Raw genomic sequence first — 6,351 nt, 5'->3', positions numbered from 1 at the left:
CATAGAGGATTCCATATTTTCTTTTCTGTTTTCTTTATTTTCATATGAGCAGGAACAAGGATAAGAACATTCTTGTTGAAGCTGATCCTGAACCTGAAAGGACTCTGAAGAGGAAGCTAAGGGAAGCTAAAGCACAACTCTTTGGAGAAAATCTGACTGAAATTTTTGAAAAAGAAGGAGACATGGCCGAAAATAATAACAATGCAAGGAAGATGCTTGGTGACTTTACTGCACCAAATTCCAATTTACATGGAAGAAGCATCTCAATCCCTGCCATTGGAGCAAACAATTTTGAGCTGATACCTCAATTAGTTTCTCTGATGCAACAGAACTGCAAGTTTCATGGACTTCCATCAGAAGATCCTTTTCAGTTCTTAACTGAATTCTTGTAAATCTGTGATACTGTTAAGACCAATGGGGTTGATCCCGAGGTCTACAGGCTTATGCTTTTCCCCTTTGCTGTAAGAGACAGAGCTAGAATATGGTTGGACTCATAACCTAAAGACAGCCTGGACTCTTGGGATAAGCTGGTCATGGCTTTTTTAGCCAAGTTCTTTCCTCCTCAAAAGCTTAGTAAGCTTAGAGTGGATGTTCAAACCTTCAGACAGAAAGAAGGTGAATCCCTCTATGAAGCTTGGGAGAGATACAAGGAACTGACCAAAAAGTGTCCTTCTGACATGCTTTCAGAATGGACCATCCTGGATATATTCTATGATGGTCTATCTGAATTATCTAAAATGTCATTGGACCATTCTGTAGGTGGATCCATTCACCTAAAGAAAACGCCTACAGAAGCTCAAGAACTCATTGACATGGTTGCAAATAACCAGTTCATGTACACTTCTGAAAGGAATCCTGTGAGTAATGGGATGCCTATGAGGAAGGGAGTTCTTGAAATTGATACTCTGAATGCCATATTGGCTCAGAATAAAATATTGACTCAGCAAGTCAATATGATCTCTCAGAGTCTGAATGGATTGAAGGAATCATCCAACAGTACTAAAGAGACATCTTCTGAAGAAGAAGCTTATGATCCTGAGAACCCTGCAATAACAGAGGTGAATCACGTGGGTGAACCCTATGGAAACACCTATAATCCCTTATGGAGAAATCATCCAAATTTCTCATGGAAGGATCAACAAAAGCCTCAACAAGGCTTTCATAATGGTGGACGAAACAGGTTTAGCAATAGCAAACCTTTTTCATCATCCACTCAGCAACAGACAGAGAATTTTGAGCAGAATCCATCTAGCTTAGCAAATATAGTCTCTGATCTATCTAAGGCCACTTTAAGTTTCATGAATGAAACAAGGTCCTCCATTAGAAATTTGGAGGCACAAGTGGGCCAGCTGAGTAAAAGAGTCACTGAAACTCCTCCTAGTACTCTCCCAAGTAATACAGAAGAAAATTCCAAGAGAGAGTGCAAGGCCATTGATTTGACCATCATGGCCGAACCTATAAGGGAGGGGGAAAACGTGAATCCTAGTGAGGAAGACTTCCTGGGACGCTCAGTGACCAATAAGGAGTTTCCCTTTGAGGAACCAAAGGAATCTGAGGCTCATCTAGAGACCATAGAGATTCCATTGAACCTCCTTCTATCCTTCATGAGCTCGGATGAGTATTCTTCTTCTGAAGAGAATGAAGATGTCACTGAAGAGCAAGTTGCTAAGTACCTTGGTGCAATCATGAAGCTGAATGCCAAATTATTTGGCAATGAGACTTGGGAAGATGAACCTCCCTTACTCACCAATGAACTAAATGCATTGGATAGGCAGAAATTACCTCAAAAGAAACAGGATCCTGGAAAATTCTTAATACCCTGTACCATAGGCACCATGACCTTTGAGAAGTCTCTGTAGACCTGGGGTCAGGCATAAACTTAATGCCACTCTCTGTAATGGAGAAACTTGGGATCTTTGAGGTGCAAGCTGCCAAAATCTCATTGGAGATGGCAGACAACTCAAGAAAACAGGCTTATGGACAAGTAGAGGACATGTTAGTAAAGGTTGAAGGCCTTTACATCCCTGCTGATTTCATTATCCTAGACACTGGGAAGGATGAGGATAAATCCATCATCCTTGGAAGACCCTTCCTAGCCACAGCAAAATCTGTGATTGATGTGGACAGAGGAGAGTTGGTCCTTCAACTGAATGAGGACTACCTTATGTTTAAGACTCAAGGTTCTCCTTCTGTAACCATGGAGAGGAAGCATGAAAAGCTTCTCTCACTGCAGAGTCAACCAAAGCCCCCACAGTCAAACTCTAAGTTTGGTGTTGGGAGGCCACAACCAAACTCTAAGTTTGGTGTTGACCCACCACATTCAAACTCTAAGTTTGGTGTTGGGAGGTTCCAACCTTGCTCTGATTATCTGTGAGGCTCCATGAGAGCTCACTGTTAAGCTATTGACATTAAAGAAGCGCTTGTTGGGAGACAACCCAATGTTATTTAATCATATCTATTTTATTTTCTTTTTGTTATTTCGTGTTTTATTAGGTTGATGATCATGTGGAGTCACAAAAACTACTGAAAAATCAAAAACAGAATGAAAAATAGCATTAAAAACAGCACACCCTGGAAGAAGAGCATTCAGGCATTTAAACGCCAGAAACAAGCATCTGTCTGGCGTTTAACACCAGAAACAAGCACCAAGCTGGCGTTTAACGTCAGAGACAAGCATCTACCTAGAGTTAAACGCCAGAAACAGGCTACATTTGGGCGTTTAACGCCAGAAACAAGCAGCAGTCTGGCGTTAAACGCCAGGATTACACAACAAGGGCGTTTTACACGCCTAATTGGAGCAGAGATGTTAAGTCCTTGGCCCCACTAGATCTGTAGACCCCACAGAATTCCCACAGGATCTGTGGACCCCACAGGATCCCCACCTACCTTCTTCTTATCTCTTCACCAGTCACATCCATCCCCTCTTCCCCATAAACCCCACCTACCTCACTCACTCTTCCCCATCATCACTTCCACCAATCACCTCCATTACTCCTCCAAAACCGTCATACAACCCACCTACACCCACCCACTCAAATTCAAACCATCACTCCTTCGTTTTCACACATCATAACCACCTAAAACCCTCCTTGGCCAAATACACCTTCTCCATCCATCTCCTCCATTTTCTTCTTCTTCTACTACTTTTTTTCTTCTTTTGCTTGGGGACGAGCAAACCTTCTAAGTTTGGTGTGGTAAAAGCGTTGCTTTTTATTTTTCCATAATCATTTATGACACCTAAGGCCAGAGAATCCTCAAGAAAGAGGAAAGGGAAGACAAAAGCTTCCACCTCCGAGTCATGGGAGATGGAGAGATTCATCTCAAGGGTCTATAGCTCAATAGTAGAGCATTTGACTGCAAAACAAGAGATCATGGACCTCAACAAGAGCATGAGAAAATTCTTCACCATGAAATTCCTGAGATGCCTCAAGGGATGCACCTTCCTCCATAAAACTATTGGGAGCAAATCAACACCTCCTTAGGAGAATTAAGTTCCAACATGGGACAACTAAGGGTGGAGCATCAAGAGCACTCCATCATCCTTCATGAAATAAGAGAAGATCAAATAGCTATGAGGGAGGAGCAACAAAGGCAAGGAAGAGACATAGAGGAGCTTAAAAGCACCATTGGTTCTTCAAGAAGAGGAAGACACCACCCTCACTAAGGTAGACTCATTCCTTAATCTCCTTGTCTATTTATTTTACTATTTTTCGATTTTTGAGCTTTATGTTTTATTTATGTTTGTGTCCTTACTACATGATCACTAGTGTATAAGTGTATATGCCTTAAAGTTGTGAATGTCCTATGAATCCATCACCTTTCTTAAATGAAAAATGTTTTAATTACAAAAGAACAAGAAGTACTTGGTTTCGAATTCATCCTTTAAACTAGTTTAATTATTTTGATGTGGTGACAATACTTTTTGTTTTCTGAATGAATGCTTGAACAGTGCATATGTCTTTTGAATTTGTTGTTTATGAATGTTAAATATGTTGGCTCTTGAAAGAATAAGGAAAAAGGAGAAATGTTATTTGATGATCTAAAAAATCATAAAATTGATTCTTAAAGCAAGAAAAAGTAGTGAATACAAAGGCTTGCGAAAAAAAAAAAAGAAAGAAAAATGGCAAAAAAAGGAGAAAGAAAAAGAAAAAGCAAGCAGAAAAAGCCAAAAGCTCTTTAAACCAAAAAGCAAGAGCAAAAAGCCAATAGCCCTTTAATAAAAAGGATCCAAGGCTTTGAGCATCAGTGGATAGGAGGGCCTAAAGGAATAAAATCCTGGTCTAAGCGGCTAAACCAAGCTGTCCCTAACCATGTGCTTGTGGCGTGAAAGTGTCAAGTGAAAACTTGAGACTGAGCGGTTAAAGTCGAGGTCCAAAGCAAAAATAAGAGTGTGCTTAAGAACCCTGGACACCTCTAATTGGGGACTCTAGCAAAGCTGAGTCACAATCTGAAAAGGTTCACCTAGTTATGTGTCTGTGGCATTTATGTATCCGGTGGTAATACTGGAAAACAAAGTGCTTAGGGCCACGGCCAAGACTCATAAAGTAGCTGTGTTCAAGAATCAACATACTGAACTAAGAGAATCAATAACACTATCTAAATTCTAAGTTCCTATAGACGCCAATCATTCTGAACTTCAATGGATAAAGTGAGATGCCAAAACTATTCAAGAGGCAAAAAGCTACTAGTCCCGCTCATCTGATTGGAGCTAAGTTTCATTGATATTTTGGAATTTATAGTATATTCTCTTCTTTTTATCCTATTTGATTTTCAGTTGCTTGGGGACAAACAACAATTTAAGTTTGGTGTTGTGATGAGCGGATAATTTATACGCTTTTTGGCATTGTTTTTACATAGTTTTTAGTATAATTTAGTTAGTTTTTAGTATATTTTTATTATTTTTTAAATAAAATTCATATTTCTGGACTTTACTATGAGTTTATGTGTTTTTCTGTGATTTCAGGTACTTTCTGGCTGAAATTGAGGGACTTGAGCAACAATCAGATTCAGAGGTTGAAGAAGGACTGCAGATGCTGTTGGATTCTGACCTCCCTGCACTCAAAGTGAATTTTCTGGAGCTACAGAACTCCAAATGGTGCGCTCTTAATTGTGTTGGAAAGTAGACATCTAGGGCTTTCTAGCAATATATAATAGTTGATACTTTGCCCGAGTTTAGACGATACAAACTGGCATTCAACGCCAGTTCCATGTTGCATTCTGGAGTTAAATGCCAGAAATAGGTTGCAAAGTGGAGTTAAACGCCAGAAACAGGTTACAAACTGGCGTTCAACTCCAAGAGAAGCCTCTACACGTGTAAAGCTCAATGCTCAGCCCAAGCACACACCAAGTGGGCCCCAGAAGTGGATTTTTGCATCATTTATTCATTTCTGTAAATCCTAGTAACTTGCTTAGCATAAATAGGACTTTTTACTATTGTATTAGACATCTTGGAATGTTTAGTTCTTAGATCATGGGGGCTAGACTCTCGGCCATGCCTGGACCTTGCTCTTATGTATTTTCAACGGTAGAGTTTCTACACACCATAGATTAAGGTGTGGAGCTCTGCTGTTCCTCATGAATTAATGCAAAGTACTATTGTTTATCTATTCAATTCAAGCATATTCCTATTCTAAGATATTCATTCGCACCCAAGAACATGATGAATGTGATGATTATGTGATGCTCATCACCATTCTCACCTATGAACGCGTGCCTGACAACCACTTCCGTTCTACATGAAGATGAGATAGAATGAGTATCTCTTAGATATCTAATACAGGAGACCGAGTCTGAGATATTAGAGTCTTCGTGGTATAAGTTAGAACCCATGGATGGCCATTCCCAAGATCTGGAAAGTCTAAACCTTGTTTGTGGTATTCCGAGTAGGATCTGGGAAGGGATGGCTGTGACGAGCTTCAAACTCGCGAGTGCTGGGCGTAGTGACAGACGCAAAAGGATAGGAAATCCTATTCCAGTATGATCGAGAACCGACAGATGATTAGCCATGCAGTGACAACGCATTGGACCATTTTCACAGAGAGGATGGGATGTAGCCATTGACAACGGTGATGCCCTACATACAGCTTGCCATGGAAGGGAGTAGGAATGATTGGATGAAGACTGCAGGAAAGCAGAGGTTCAGGAGAAACAAAAGCATCTCTATATGCTTATCTGAAATTCTCACCAATGAATTACATAAGTATCTCTATCCTAGTTTATATTTTAATTATGTTTTTATTGTCAATTCACCATAACCATTTAAATCCGCCTGACTGAAATTTACAAGGTGACCATAGCTTGCTTCAAGCCGACAATCTCCGTGGGATCGACCCTTACTCACGTAAGGTTTAT

General features: G+C 40.2%; 1 non-coding gene across 1 annotated transcript; it reads right to left on the bottom strand.

The window, feature by feature from the left end:
- Positions 1–575: 575 nt before the first annotated feature.
- On the bottom strand, positions 576–683 carry LOC112788437 (small nucleolar RNA R71). Its single transcript, XR_003195800.1, has one exon. It is a non-coding gene; the product is annotated as a small nucleolar RNA R71 (small nucleolar RNA).
- Positions 684–6,351: the final 5,668 nt, after the last annotated feature.

Source organism: Arachis hypogaea, chromosome 20 (assembly GCF_003086295.3).
Source record: "Arachis hypogaea cultivar Tifrunner chromosome 20, arahy.Tifrunner.gnm2.J5K5, whole genome shotgun sequence".
Classification (NCBI taxonomy): Eukaryota; Viridiplantae; Streptophyta; class Magnoliopsida; order Fabales; family Fabaceae; genus Arachis; species Arachis hypogaea.
Note: the sequence above shows the minus strand (reverse complement) of the source record. Positions and strands in the feature narration are given on the sequence as shown.